This window comes from Paroedura picta, chromosome 2 (assembly GCF_049243985.1).
Source record: "Paroedura picta isolate Pp20150507F chromosome 2, Ppicta_v3.0, whole genome shotgun sequence".
NCBI classification, from domain to species: Eukaryota; Metazoa; Chordata; class Lepidosauria; order Squamata; family Gekkonidae; genus Paroedura; species Paroedura picta.
In genome coordinates, this window is record NC_135370.1 from 18,825,034 (window position 1) to 18,839,882 (window position 14,849).

Genomic DNA, 14,849 nt, shown 5'->3' on the forward strand with positions numbered 1-14,849 from the left:
GTACGAAAATCCCTATTGATTTACCTGTTTTTAAAAGGAAATAAAATGTGAAAAAAATATTTCTACATCCCATGGCCTTTCCCAACCATTTAAATTTTTCTTTTACAGGTCTAACACTTCTGAAAAACCAATACAACGCCCACCCGAAACAATATATAAAGCTAAACGAACCGTTCACTGGGTACTTATCCATACGAAAAACCCTATTGATTTACCTGTTTTTACAAGGAAGTAAATGTGAAAAAAATATTTCTACATCCCATGGCCTTTCCCAACCATTTAAATTTTTCTCTTACAGGTCTAACACTTCCGAAAAACCAATACAACGCCCGCCCGGAACAATATATAAAGCTAAACGAACCGTTCACTGGGCACTTATCCGTACGAAAAACCCTATTGATTTACCTGTTTTTACAAGGAAATAAAATGTGAAAAAAATATTTCTACATCCCATGGCCTTTCCCAACCATTTAAATTTTTCTCTTACAGGTCTAACACTTCCGAAAAACCAAAACAACGCCCACCCAGAACAATATATAAAGCTAAACGAACGGTTCACTGGGTACTTATCCGTACGAAAATCCCTATTGATTTTCCTGTTTTTACAAGGAAGTAAAATGTGAAAAAAATATTTCTACATCCCATGGCTTTTCCCAACCATTTAATTTTTTCTCTTACAGGTCTAACACTTCCGAAAAAACAATACAACGCCCACCCGGAACAATATATAAAGCTAAACGAACGGTTCACTGGGTACTTATCCGTACGAAAAACCATATTGATTTACCTGTTTTTACAAGGAAGTAAATGTGAAAAAAATATTTCTACATCCCATGGCCTTTCCCAACCATTTAAATTTTTCTCTTACAGGTCTAACACTTCCGAAAAACCAATACAACGCCCACCCGGAAGAATATATAAAGATAAACGAACCGTTCACTGGGTACTTATCCATATGAAAATCCCTATCGATTTTCCTGTTTTTACAAGGAAGTAAAATGTGAAAAAAATATTTCTACATCCCATGGCCTTTCCCAACCATTTAAAATTTTTCTCTTACAGGTCTAACACTTCCGAAAAACCAAAACAACGCCCACCCGGAACAATATATAAAGCTAAACGAACGGTTCACTGGGTACTTATCCGTACGAAAATCCCTATCGATTTTCCTGTTTTTACAAGGAAGTAAAATGTGAAAAAAATATTTCTACATCCCATGGCCTTTCCCAACCATTTAAATTTTTTTCTTACAGGTCTAACGCTTCCGAAAAACCAATACAACGCCCACCCGGAACAATATATAAAGCTAAACGAACCGTTCAATGGGTTCATATCCGTACGAAAATCCCTATTGATTTTCCTGTTTTTATAAGGAAGTAAAATGTGAAAAAAATATTTCTACATCCCATGGCCTTTCTCAACCATTTAAATTTTTCTCTTACAGGTCTAACACTTCCAAAAAACCAATACAACGCCCACCCGGAACAATATATAAAGCTAAACGAACCGTTCACTGGGTACTTATCCGTACGAAAATCCCTATTGATTTACCTGTTTTTAAAAGGAAATAAAATGTGAAAAAAATATTTCTACATCCCATGGCCTTTCTCAACCATTTAAATTTTTCTCTTACAGGTCTAACACTTCCAAAAAACCAATACAACGCCCACCCGGAACAATATATAAAGCTAAACGAACCGTTCACTGGGTACTTATCCGTACGAAAATCCCTATTGATTTACCTGTTTTTAAAAGGAAATAAAATGTGAAAAAAATATTTCTACATCCCATGGCCTTTCCCAACCATTTCAATTTTTCTCTTACAGGTCTAACACTTCCAAAAAACCAATACAACGCCCACCCGGAACAATATATAAAGTTAAACGAACCGTTCACTGGGTACTTATCCGTACGAAAATCCCTATTGATTTTCCTGTTTTTACAAGGAAGTAAAATGTGAAAAAAATATTTCTACATCCCATGGCCGTTCCCAACCATTTAAATTTTTCTCTTACAGGTCTAACACTTCCGAAAAAACAATACAACGCCCACCCGGAACAATATATAAAGCTAAACGAACGGTTCACTGGGTACTTATCCGTACGAAAAACCCTATTGATTTACCTGTTTTTACAAGGAAGTAAATGTGAAAAAAATATTTCTACATCCCATGGCCTTTCCCAACCATTTAAATTTTTCTCTTACAGGTCTAACACTTCCGAAAAACCAATACAACGCCCACCCGGAACAATATATAAAGCTAAACGAACCGTTCACTGGGTACATATCCGGACGAAAATCCCTATTGATTTTCCTGTTTTTATAAGGAAGTAAAATGTGAAAAAATATTTCTACATCCCATGGCCTTTCCCAACCATTTAAATTTTTCTCTTACAGGTCTAACACTTCCAAAAAACCAATACAACGCCCACCCGGAACAATATATAAAGCTAAACGAACCGTTCACTGGGTAATTATCCGTACGAAAATCCCTATTGATTTACCTGTTTTTAAAAGGAAATAAAATGTGAAAAAAATATTTCTATATCCCATGGCCTTTCCCAACCATTTAAATTTTTCTCTTACAGGTCTAACACTTCTGAAAAACCAATACAACGCCCACCCGGAACAATATATAAAGCTAAACGAACCGTTCACTGGGTACTTATCCGTACGAAAAACCCTATTGATTTACCTGTTTTTACAAGGAAGTAAATGTGAAAAAAATATTTCTACATCCCATGGCCTTTCCCAGCCATTTAAATTTTTCTCTTACAGGTCTAACACTTCCAAAAAACCAATACAACGCCCACCCGGAACAATATTTAAAGCTAAACGAACCGTTCACTGGGTACTTATCCGTACGAAAATCCCTATTGATTTACCTGTTTTTAAAAGGAAATAAAATGTGAAAAAAATATTTCTACATCCCATGGCCTTTCCCAACCATTTAAATTTTTCTTTTACAGGTCTAACACTTCTGAAAAACCAATACAACGCCCACCCGGAACAATATATAAAGCTAAACGAACCGTTCACTGGGTACTTATCCGTACGAAAAACCCTATTGATTTACCTGTTTTTACAAGGAAGTAAATGTGAAAAAAATATTTCTACATCCCATGGCCTTTCCCAACCATTTAAATTTTTCTCTTACAGGTCTAACACTTCCGAAAAACCAATACAACGCCCACCCGGAACAATATATAAAGCTAAACGAACCGTTCACTGGGTACTTATCCGTACGAAAAACCCTATTGATTTACCTGTTTTTACAAGGAAGTAAATGTGAAAAAAATATTTCTACATCCCATGGCCTTTCCCAACCATTTAAAATTTTTCTCTTACAGGTCTAACACTTCCGAAAAACCAAAACAACGCCCACCCGGAACAATATATAAAGCTAAACGAACGGTTCACTGGGTACTTATCCGTACGAAAATCCCTATTGATTTTCCTGTTTTTACAAGGAAGTAAAATGTGAAAAAAATATTTCTACATCCCATGGCCTTTCCCAACCATTTAAATTTTTTTCTTACAGGTCTAACGCTTCCGAAAAACCAATACAACGCCCACCCGGAACAATATATAAAGCTAAACGAACGGTTCACTGGGTACTTATCCGTACGAAAATCCCTATTGATTTTCCTGTTTTTACAAGGAAGTAAAATGTGAAAAAAATATTTCTACATCCCATGGCCTTTCCCAACCATTTAAATTTTTTTCTTACAGGTCTAACGCTTCCGAAAAACCAATACAATGCCCACCCGGAACAATATATAAAGCTAAACGAACCGTTCACTGGGTACATATCCGTACGAAAATCCCTATTGATTTTCCTGTTTTTATAAGGAAGTAAAATGTGAAAAAAATATTTCTACATCCCATGGCCTTTCTCAACCATTTAAATTTTTCTCTTACAGGTCTAACACTTCCGAAAAACCAAAACAACGCCCACCCGGAACAATATATAAAGCTAAACGAACGGTTCACTGGGTACTTATCCGTACGAAAATCCCTATTGATTTTCCTGTTTTTACAAGGAAGTAAAATGTGAAAAAAAATATTTCTACATCCCATGGCCTTTCCCAACCATTTAAATTTTTCTCTTACAGGTCTAACACTTCCGAAAAACCAATACAACGCCCACCCGGAACAATATATAAAGCTAAACGAACGGTTCACTGGGTACTTATCCGTACGAAAAACCCTATTGATTTACCTGTTTTTACAAGGAAGTAAATGTGAAAAAAATATTTCTACATCCCATGGCCTTTCCCAACCATTTAAATTTTTCTCTTACAGGTCTAACACTTCCGAAAAACCAATACAACGCCCACCCGGAAGAATATATAAAGATAAACGAACCGTTCACTGGGTACTTATCCGTATGAAAATACCTATCGATTTTCCTGTTTTTACAAGGAAGTAAAATGTGAAAAAAATATTTCTACATCCCATGGCCTTTCACAACCATTTAAATTTTTCTTTTACAGGTCTAACACTTCTGAAAAACCAATACAACGCCCACCCGGAACAATATATAAAGCTAAACGAACCGTTCACTGGGTACTTATCCGTACGAAAAACCCTATTGATTTACCTGTTTTTACAAGGAAGTAAATGTGAAAAAAATATTTCTACATCCCATGGCCTTTCCCAACCATTTAAATTTTTTTCTTACAGGTATAACGCTTCCGAAAAACCAATACAACGCCCACCCGGAACAATATATAAAGCTAAACGAACCGTTCACTGGGTACATATCCGTACGAAAATCCCTATTGATTTTCCTGTTTTTATAAGGAAGTAAAATGTGAAAAAAATATTTCTACATCCCATGGCCTTTCCCAACCATTTAAATTTTTCTCTTACAGGTCTAACACTTCTGAAAAACCAATACAACGCCCACCCGGAACAATATATAAAGCTAAACGAACCGTTCACTGGGTACTTATCCGCACGAAAAACCCTATTGATTTACCTGTTTTTACAAGGAAGTAAATGTGAAAAAAATATTTCTACATCCCATGGCCTTTCCCAACCATTTAAGATTTTCTCTTACAGGTCTAACACTTCCAAAAAACCAATACAATGCCCACCCGGAACAATATATAAAGCTAAACGAACCGTTCACTGGGTACTTATCCGTACGAAAATCCCTATTGATTTACCTGTTTTTAAAAGGAAATAAAATGTGAAAAAAATATTTCTACATCCCATGGCCTTTCCCAACCATTTAAATTTTTCTTTTACAGGTCTAACACTTCTGAAAAACCAATACAACGCCCACCCGAAACAATATATAAAGCTAAACGAACCGTTCACTGGCTACTTATCCATACGAAAAACCCTATTGGTTTACCTGTTTTTACAAGGAAGTAAATGTGAAAAAAATATTTCTACATCCCATGGCCTTTCCCAACCATTTAAATTTTTCTCTTACAGGTCTAACACTTCCGAAAAACCAATACAACGCCCGCCCGGAACAATATATAAAGCTAAACGAACCGTTCACTGGGCACTTATCCGTACGAAAAACCCTATTGATTTACCTGTTTTTACAAGGAAATAAAATGTGAAAAAAATATTTCTACATCCCATGGCCTTTCCCAACCATTTAAATTTTTCTCTTACAGGTCTAACACTTCCGAAAAACCAAAACAACGCCCACCCAGAACAATATATAAAGCTAAACGAACGGTTCACTGGGTACTTATCCGTACGAAAATCCCTATTGATTTTCCTGTTTTTACAAGGAAGTAAAATGTGAAAAAAATACTTCTACATCCCATGGCCTTTCCCAACCATTTAATTTTTTCTCTTACAGGTCTAACACTTCCGAAAAAACAATACAACGCCCACCCGGAACAATATATAAAGCTAAACGAACGGTTCACTGGGTACTTATCCGTACGAAAAACCATATTGATTTACCTGTTTTTACAAGGAAGTAAATGTGAAAAAAATATTTCTACATCCCATGGCCTTTCCCAACCATTTAAATTTTTCTCTTACAGGTCTAACACTTCCGAAAAACCAATACAACGCCCACCCGGAAGAATATATAAAGATAAACGAACCGTTCACTGGGTACTTATCCATATGAAAATCCCTATCGATTTTCCTGTTTTTACAAGGAAGTAAAATGTGAAAAAAATATTTCTACATCCCATGGCCTTTCCCAACCATTTAAAATTTTTCTCTTACAGGTCTAACACTTCCGAAAAACCAAAACAACGCCCACCCGGAACAATATATAAAGCTAAACGAACGGTTCACTGGGTACTTATCCGTACGAAAATCCCTATCGATTTTCCTGTTTTTACAAGGAAGTAAAATGTGAAAAAAATATTTCTACATCCCATGGCCTTTCCCAACCATTTAAATTTTTTTCTTACAGGTCTAACGCTTCCGAAAAACCAATACAACGCCCACCCGGAACAATATATAAAGCTAAACGAACCGTTCAATGGGTAATTATCCGTACGAAAATCCCTATTGATTTACCTGTTTTTAAAAGGAAATAAAATGTGAAAAAAAATTTCTATATCCCATGGCCTTTCCCAACCATTTAAATTTTTCTCTTACAGGTCTAACACTTCTGAAAAACCAATACAACGCCCACCCGGAACAATATATAAAGCTAAACGAACCGTTCACTGGGTACTTATCCGTACGAAAAACCCTATTGATTTACCTGTTTTTACAAGGAAGTAAATGTGAAAAAAATATTTCTACATCCCATGGCCTTTCCCAGCCATTTAAATTTTTCTCTTACAGGTCTAACACTTCCAAAAAACCAATACAACGCCCACCCGGAACAATATTTAAAGCTAAACGAACCGTTCACTGGGTACTTATCCGTACGAAAATCCCTATTGATTTACCTGTTTTTAAAAGGAAATAAAATGTGAAAAAAATATTTCTACATCCCATGGCCTTTCCCAACCATTTAAATTTTTCTTTTACAGGTCTAACACTTCTGAAAAACCAATACAACGCCCACCCGGAACAATATATAAAGCTAAACGAACCGTTCACTGGGTACTTATCCGTACGAAAAACCCTATTGATTTACCTGTTTTTACAAGGAAGTAAATGTGAAAAAAATATTTCTACATCCCATGGCCTTTCCCAACCATTTAAATTTTTCTCTTACAGGTCTAACACTTCCGAAAAACCAATACAACGCCCACCCGGAACAATATATAAAGCTAAACGAACCGTTCACTGGGTACTTATCCGTACGAAAAACCCTATTGATTTACCTGTTTTTACAAGGAAGTAAATGTGAAAAAAATATTTCTACATCCCATGGCCTTTCCCAACCATTTAAATTTTTCTCTTACAGGTCTAACACTTCCGAAAAACCAATACAACGCCCACCCGGAACAATATATAAAGCTAAACGAACGGTTCACTGGGTACTTATCCGTACGAAAATCCCTATTGATTTTCCTGTTTTTAAAAGGAAATAAAATGTGAAAAAAATATTTCTACATCCCATGGCCTTTCTCAACCATTTAAATTTTTCTCTTACAGGTCTAACACTTCCAAAAAACCAATACAACGCCCACCCGGAACAATATATAAAGCTAAACGAACCGTTCACTGGGTACTTATCCGTACGAAAATCCCTATTGGTTTACCTGTTTTTAAAAGGAAATAAAATGTGAAAAAAATATTTCTACATCCCATGGCCTTTCCCAACCATTTAAATTTTTCTCTTACAGGTCTAACACTTCCGAAAAAACAATACAACGCCCACCCGGAACAATATATAAAGCTAAACGAACGGTTCACTGGGTACTTATCCATACGAAAAACCCTATTGATTTACCTGTTTTTACAAGGAAGTAAATGTGAAAAAAATATTTCTACATCCCATGGCCTTTCCCAACCATTTAAATTTTTCTCTTACAGGTCTAACACTTCCGAAAAACCAATACAACGCCCACCCGGAACAATATATAAAGCTAAACGAACCGTTCACTGGGTACATATCCGGACGAAAATCCCTATTGATTTTCCTGTTTTTATAAGGAAGTAAAATGTGAAAAAATATTTCTACATCCCATGGCCTTTCCCAACCATTTAAATTTTTCTCTTACAGGTCTAACACTTCCAAAAAACCAATACAACGCCCACCCGGAACAATATATAAAGCTAAACGAACCGTTCACTGGGTAATTATCCGTACGAAAATCCCTATTGATTTACCTGTTTTTAAAAGGAAATAAAATGTGAAAAAAATATTTCTACATCCCATGGCCTTTCCCAACCATTTAAATTTTTCTCTTACAGGTCTAACACTTCTGAAAAACCAATACAACGCCCACCCGGAACAATATATAAAGCTAAACGAACCGTTCACTGGGTTCTTATCCGTACGAAAAACCCTATTGATTTACCTGTTTTTACAAGGAAGTAAATGTGAAAAAAATATTTCTACATCCCATGGCCTTTCCCAGCCATTTAAATTTTTCTCTTACAGGTCTAACACTTCCAAAAAACCAATACAACGCCCACCCGGAACAATATATAAAGCTAAACGAACCGTTCACTGGGTACTTATCCGTACGAAAATCCCTATTGATTTACCTGTTTTTAAAAGGAAATAAAATGTGAAAAAAATATTTCTACATCCCATGGCCTTTCCCAACCATTTAAATTTTTCTTTTACAGGTCTAACACTTCTGTAAAACCAATACAACGCCCACCCGGAACAATATATAAAGCTAAACGAACCGTTCACTGGGTACTTATCCGTACGAAAAACCCTATTGATTTACCTGTTTTTACAAGGAAGTAAATGTGAAAAAAATATTTCTACATCCCATGGCCTTTCCCAACCATTTAAATTTTTCTCTTACAGGTCTAACACTTCCGAAAAACCAATACAACGCCCACCCGGAACAATATATAAAGCTAAACGAACCGTTCACTGGGTACTTATCCGTACGAAAAACCCTATTGATTTACCTGTTTTTACAAGGAAGTAAATGTGAAAAAAATATTTCTACATCCCATGGCCTTTCCCAACCATTTAAATTTTTCTCTTACAGGTCTAACACTTCCGAAAAACCAATACAACGCCCACCCGGAACAATATATAAAGCTAAACGAACGGTTCACTGGGTACTTATCCGTACGAAAATCCCTATTGATTTTCCTGTTTTTACAAGGAAGTAAAATGTGAAAAAAATATTTCTACATCCCATGGCCTTTCCCAACCATTTAAATTTTTTTCTTACAGGTCTAACGCTTCCGAAAAACCAATACAACGCCCACCCGGAACAATATATAAATCTAAACGAACCGTTCACTGGGTACATATCCGTACGAAAATCCCTATTGATTTTCCTGTTTTTATAAGGAAGTAAAATGTGAAAAAAATATTTCTACATCCCATGGCCTTTCTCAACCATTTAAATTTTTCTCTTACAGGTCTAACACTTCCAAAAAACCAATACAACGCCCACCCGGAACAATATATAAAGCTAAACGAACCGTTCACTGGGTACTTATCCGTACGAAAATCCCTATTGATTTACCTGTTTTTAAAAGGAAATAAAATGTGAAAAAAATATTTCTACATCCCATGGCCTTTCCCAAACATTTAAATTTTTCTTTTACAGGTCTAACACTTCTGAAAAACCAATACAACGCCCACCCGGAACAATATATAAAGCTAAACGAACCGTTCACTGGGTACTTATCCGTATGAAAAACCCAATTGATTTACCTGTTTTTACAAGGAAGTAAATGTGAAAAAAATATTTCTACATCCCATGGCCTTTCCCAACCATTTAAATTTTTCTCTTACAGGTCTAACACTTCCGAAAAACCAATACAACGCCCACTCGGAACAATATATAAAGCTAAACGAACCGTTCACTGGGTACTTATCCGTACGAAAAACCGTATTGATTTACCTGTTTTTACAAGGAAGTAAATGTGAAAAAAATATTTCTACATCCCATGGCCTTTCCCAACCATTTAAATTTTTCTCTTACAGGTCTAACACTTCCGAAAAACCAATACAACGCCCACCCGGAACAATATATAAAGCTAAACGAACGGTTCACTGGGTACTTATCCGTACGAAAATCCCTATTGATTTTCCTGTTTTTACAAGGAAGTAAAATGTGAAAAAAATATTTCTACAACCCATGGCCTTTCCCAACCATTTAAATTTTTTTCTTACAGGTCTAACGCTTCCGAAAAACCAATACAACGCCCACCCGGAACAATATATAAAGCTAAACGAACGGTTCACTGGGTACTTATCCATACGAAAAACCCTATTGATTTACCTGTTTTTACAAGGAAGTAAATGTGAAAAAAATATTTCTACATCCCATGGCCTTTCCCAACCATTTAAATTTTTCTCTTACAGGTCTAACACTTCCGAAAAACCAATACAACGCCCACCCGGAACAATATATAAAGCTAAACGAACCGTTCACTGGGTACATATCCGGACGAAAATCCCTATTGATTTTCCTGTTTTTATAAGGAAGTAAAATGTGAAAAAATATTTCTACATCCCATGGCCTTTTCCAACCATTTAAATTTTTCTCTTACAGGTCTAACACTTCCAAAAAACCAATACAACGCCCACCCGGAACAATATATAAAGCTAAACGAACCGTTCACTGGGTAATTATCCGTACGAAAATCCCTATTGATTTACCTGTTTTTAAAAGGAAATAAAATGTGAAAAAAATATTTCTACATCCCATGGCCTTTCCCAACCATTTAAATTTTTCTCTTACAGGTCTAACACTTCTGAAAAACCAATACAACGCCCACCCGGAACAATATATAAAGCTAAACGAACCGTTCACTGGGTACTTATCCGTACGAAAAACCCTATTGATTTACCTGTTTTTACAAGGAAATAAATGTGAAAAAAATATTTCTACATCCCATGGCCTTTCCCAGCCATTTAAATTTTTCTCTTACAGGTCTAACACTTCCAAAAAACCAATACAACGCCCACCCGGAACAATATATAAAGCTAAACGAACTGTTCACTGGGTACTTATCCGTACGAAAATCCCTATTAATTTACCTGTTTTTAAAAGGAAATAAAATGTGAAAAAAATATTTCTACATCCCATGGCCTTTCCCAACCATTTAAATTTTTCTTTTACAGGTCTAACACTTCTGTAAAACCAATACAACGCCCACCCGGAACAATATATAAAGCTAAACGAACCGTTCACTGGGTACTTATCCGTACGAAAAACCCTATTGATTTACCTGTTTTTACAAGGAAGTAAATGTGAAAAAAATATTTCTACATCCCATGGCCTTTCCCAACCATTTAAATTTTTCTCTTACAGGTCTAACACTTCCGAAAAACCAATACAACGCCCACCCGGAACAATATATAAAGCTAAACGAACCGTTCACTGGGTACTTATCCGTACGAAAATCCCTATTGATTTACCTGTTTTTAAAAGGAAATAAAATGTGAAAAAAATATTTCTACATCCCATGGCCTTTCCCAAACATTTAAATTTTTCTTTTACAGGTCTAACACTTCTGAAAAACCAATACAACGCCCACCCGGAACAATATATAAAGCTAAACGAACCGTTCACTGGGTACTTATCCGTATGAAAAACCCAATTGATTTACCTGTTTTTACAAGGAAGTAAATGTGAAAAAAATATTTCTACATCCCATGGCCTTTCCCAACCATTTAAATTTTTCTCTTACAGGTCTAACACTTCCGAAAAACCAATACAACGCCCACTCGGAACAATATATAAAGCTAAACGAACCGTTCACTGGGTACTTATCCGTACGAAAAACCGTATTGATTTACCTGTTTTTACAAGGAAGTAAATGTGAAAAAAATATTTCTACATCCCATGGCCTTTCCCAACCATTTAAATTTTTCTCTTACAGGTCTAACACTTCCGAAAAACCAATACAACGCCCACCCGGAACAATATATAAAGCTAAACGAACGGTTCACTGGGTACTTATCCGTACGAAAATCCCTATTGATTTTCCTGTTTTTACAAGGAAGTAAAATGTGAAAAAAATATTTCTACAACCCATGGCCTTTCCCAACCATTTAAATTTTTTTCTTACAGGTCTAACGCTTCCGAAAAACCAATACAACGCCCACCCGGAACAATATATAAAGCTAAACGAACGGTTCACTGGGTACTTATCCATACGAAAAACCCTATTGATTTACCTGTTTTTACAAGGAAGTAAATGTGAAAAAAATATTTCTACATCCCATGGCCTTTCCCAACCATTTAAATTTTTCTCTTACAGGTCTAACACTTCCGAAAAACCAATACAACGCCCACCCGGAACAATATATAAAGCTAAACGAACCGTTCACTGGGTACATATCCGGACGAAAATCCCTATTGATTTTCCTGTTTTTATAAGGAAGTAAAATGTGAAAAAATATTTCTACATCCCATGGCCTTTTCCAACCATTTAAATTTTTCTCTTACAGGTCTAACACTTCCAAAAAACCAATACAACGCCCACCCGGAACAATATATAAAGCTAAACGAACCGTTCACTGGGTAATTATCCGTACGAAAATCCCTATTGATTTACCTGTTTTTAAAAGGAAATAAAATGTGAAAAAAATATTTCTACATCCCATGGCCTTTCCCAACCATTTAAATTTTTCTCTTACAGGTCTAACACTTCTGAAAAACCAATACAACGCCCACCCGGAACAATATATAAAGCTAAACGAACCGTTCACTGGGTACTTATCCGTACGAAAAACCCTATTGATTTACCTGTTTTTACAAGGAAATAAATGTGAAAAAAATATTTCTACATCCCATGGCCTTTCCCAGCCATTTAAATTTTTCTCTTACAGGTCTAACACTTCCAAAAAACCAATACAACGCCCACCCGGAACAATATATAAAGCTAAACGAACTGTTCACTGGGTACTTATCCGTACGAAAATCCCTATTAATTTACCTGTTTTTAAAAGGAAATAAAATGTGAAAAAAATATTTCTACATCCCATGGCCTTTCCCAACCATTTAAATTTTTCTTTTACAGGTCTAACACTTCTGTAAAACCAATACAACGCCCACCCGGAACAATATATAAAGCTAAACGAACCGTTCACTGGGTACTTATCCGTACGAAAAACCCTATTGATTTACCTGTTTTTACAAGGAAGTAAATGTGAAAAAAATATTTCTACATCCCATGGCCTTTCCCAACCATTTAAATTTTTCTCTTACAGGTCTAACACTTCCGAAAAACCAATACAACGCCCACCCGGAACAATATATAAAGCTAAACGAACCGTTCACTGGGTACTTATCCGTACGAAAAACCCTATTGATTTACCTGTTTTTACAAGGGAGTAAATGTGAAAAAAATATTTCTACATCCCATGGCCTTTGCCAACCATTTAAATTTTTCTCTTACAGGTCTAACACTTCCGAAAAACCAATACAACGCCCACCCGGAACAATATATAAAGCTAAACGAACGGTTCACTGGGTACTTATCCGTACGAAAATCCCTATTGATTTTCCTGTTTTTACAAGGAAGTAAAATGTGAAAAAAATATTTCTACATCCCATGGCCTTTCCCAACCATTTAAATTTTTTTCTTACAGGTCTAACGCTTCCGAAAAACCAATACAACGCCCACCCGGAACAATATATAAATCTAAACGAACCGTTCACTGGGTACATATCCGTACGAAAATCCCTATTGATTTTCCTGTTTTTATAAGGAAGTAAAATGTGAAAAAAATATTTCTACATCCCATGGCCTTTCTCAACCATTTAAATTTTTCTCTTACAGGTCTAACACTTCCAAAAAACCAATACAACGCCCACCCGGAACAATATATAAAGCTAAACGAACCGTTCACTGGGTACTTATCCGTACGAAAATCCCTATTGATTTACCTGTTTTTAAAAGGAAGTAAAATGTAAAAAAAATATTTCTACATCCCATGGCCTTTCCCAAACATTTAAATTTTTCTTTTACAGGTCTAACACTTCTGAAAAACCAATACAACGCCCACCCGGAACAATATATAAAGCTAAACGAACCGTTCACTGGGTACTTATCCGTATGAAAAACCCTATTGATTTACCTGTTTTTACAAGGAAGTAAATGTGAAAAAAATATTTCTACATCCCATGGCCTTTCCCAACCATTTAAATTTTTCTCTTACAGGTCTAACACTTCCGAAAAACCAATACAACGCCCACGCGGAACAATATATAAAGCTAAACGAACCGTTCACTGGGTACTTATCCGTACAAAAAACCCTATTGATTTACCTGTTTTTACAAGGAAGTAAATGTGAAAAAAATATTTCTACATCCCATGGCCTTTCCCAACCATTTAAATTTTTTTCTTACAGGTCTAACGCTTCCGAAAAACCAATACAACGCCCACCCGGAACAATATATAAAGCTAAACGAACCGTTCACTGGGTACTTATCCGTACGAAAAACCCTATTGATTTACCTGTTTTTACAAGGAAGTAAATGTGAAAAAAATATTTCTACATCCCATGGCCTTTCCCAGCCATTTAAATTTTTCTCTTACAGGTCTAACACTTCCAAAAAACCAATACAACGCCCACCCGGAACAATATATAAAGCTAAACGAACCGTTCACTGGGTACTTATCCGTACGAAAATCCCTATTGATTTACCTGTTTTTAAAAGGAAATAAAATGTGAAAAAAATATTTCTACATCCCATGGCCTTTCCCAACCATTTAAATTTTTCTTTTACAGGTCTAACACTTCTGTAAAACCAATACAACGCCCACCCGGAACAATATATAAAGCTAAACGAACCGTT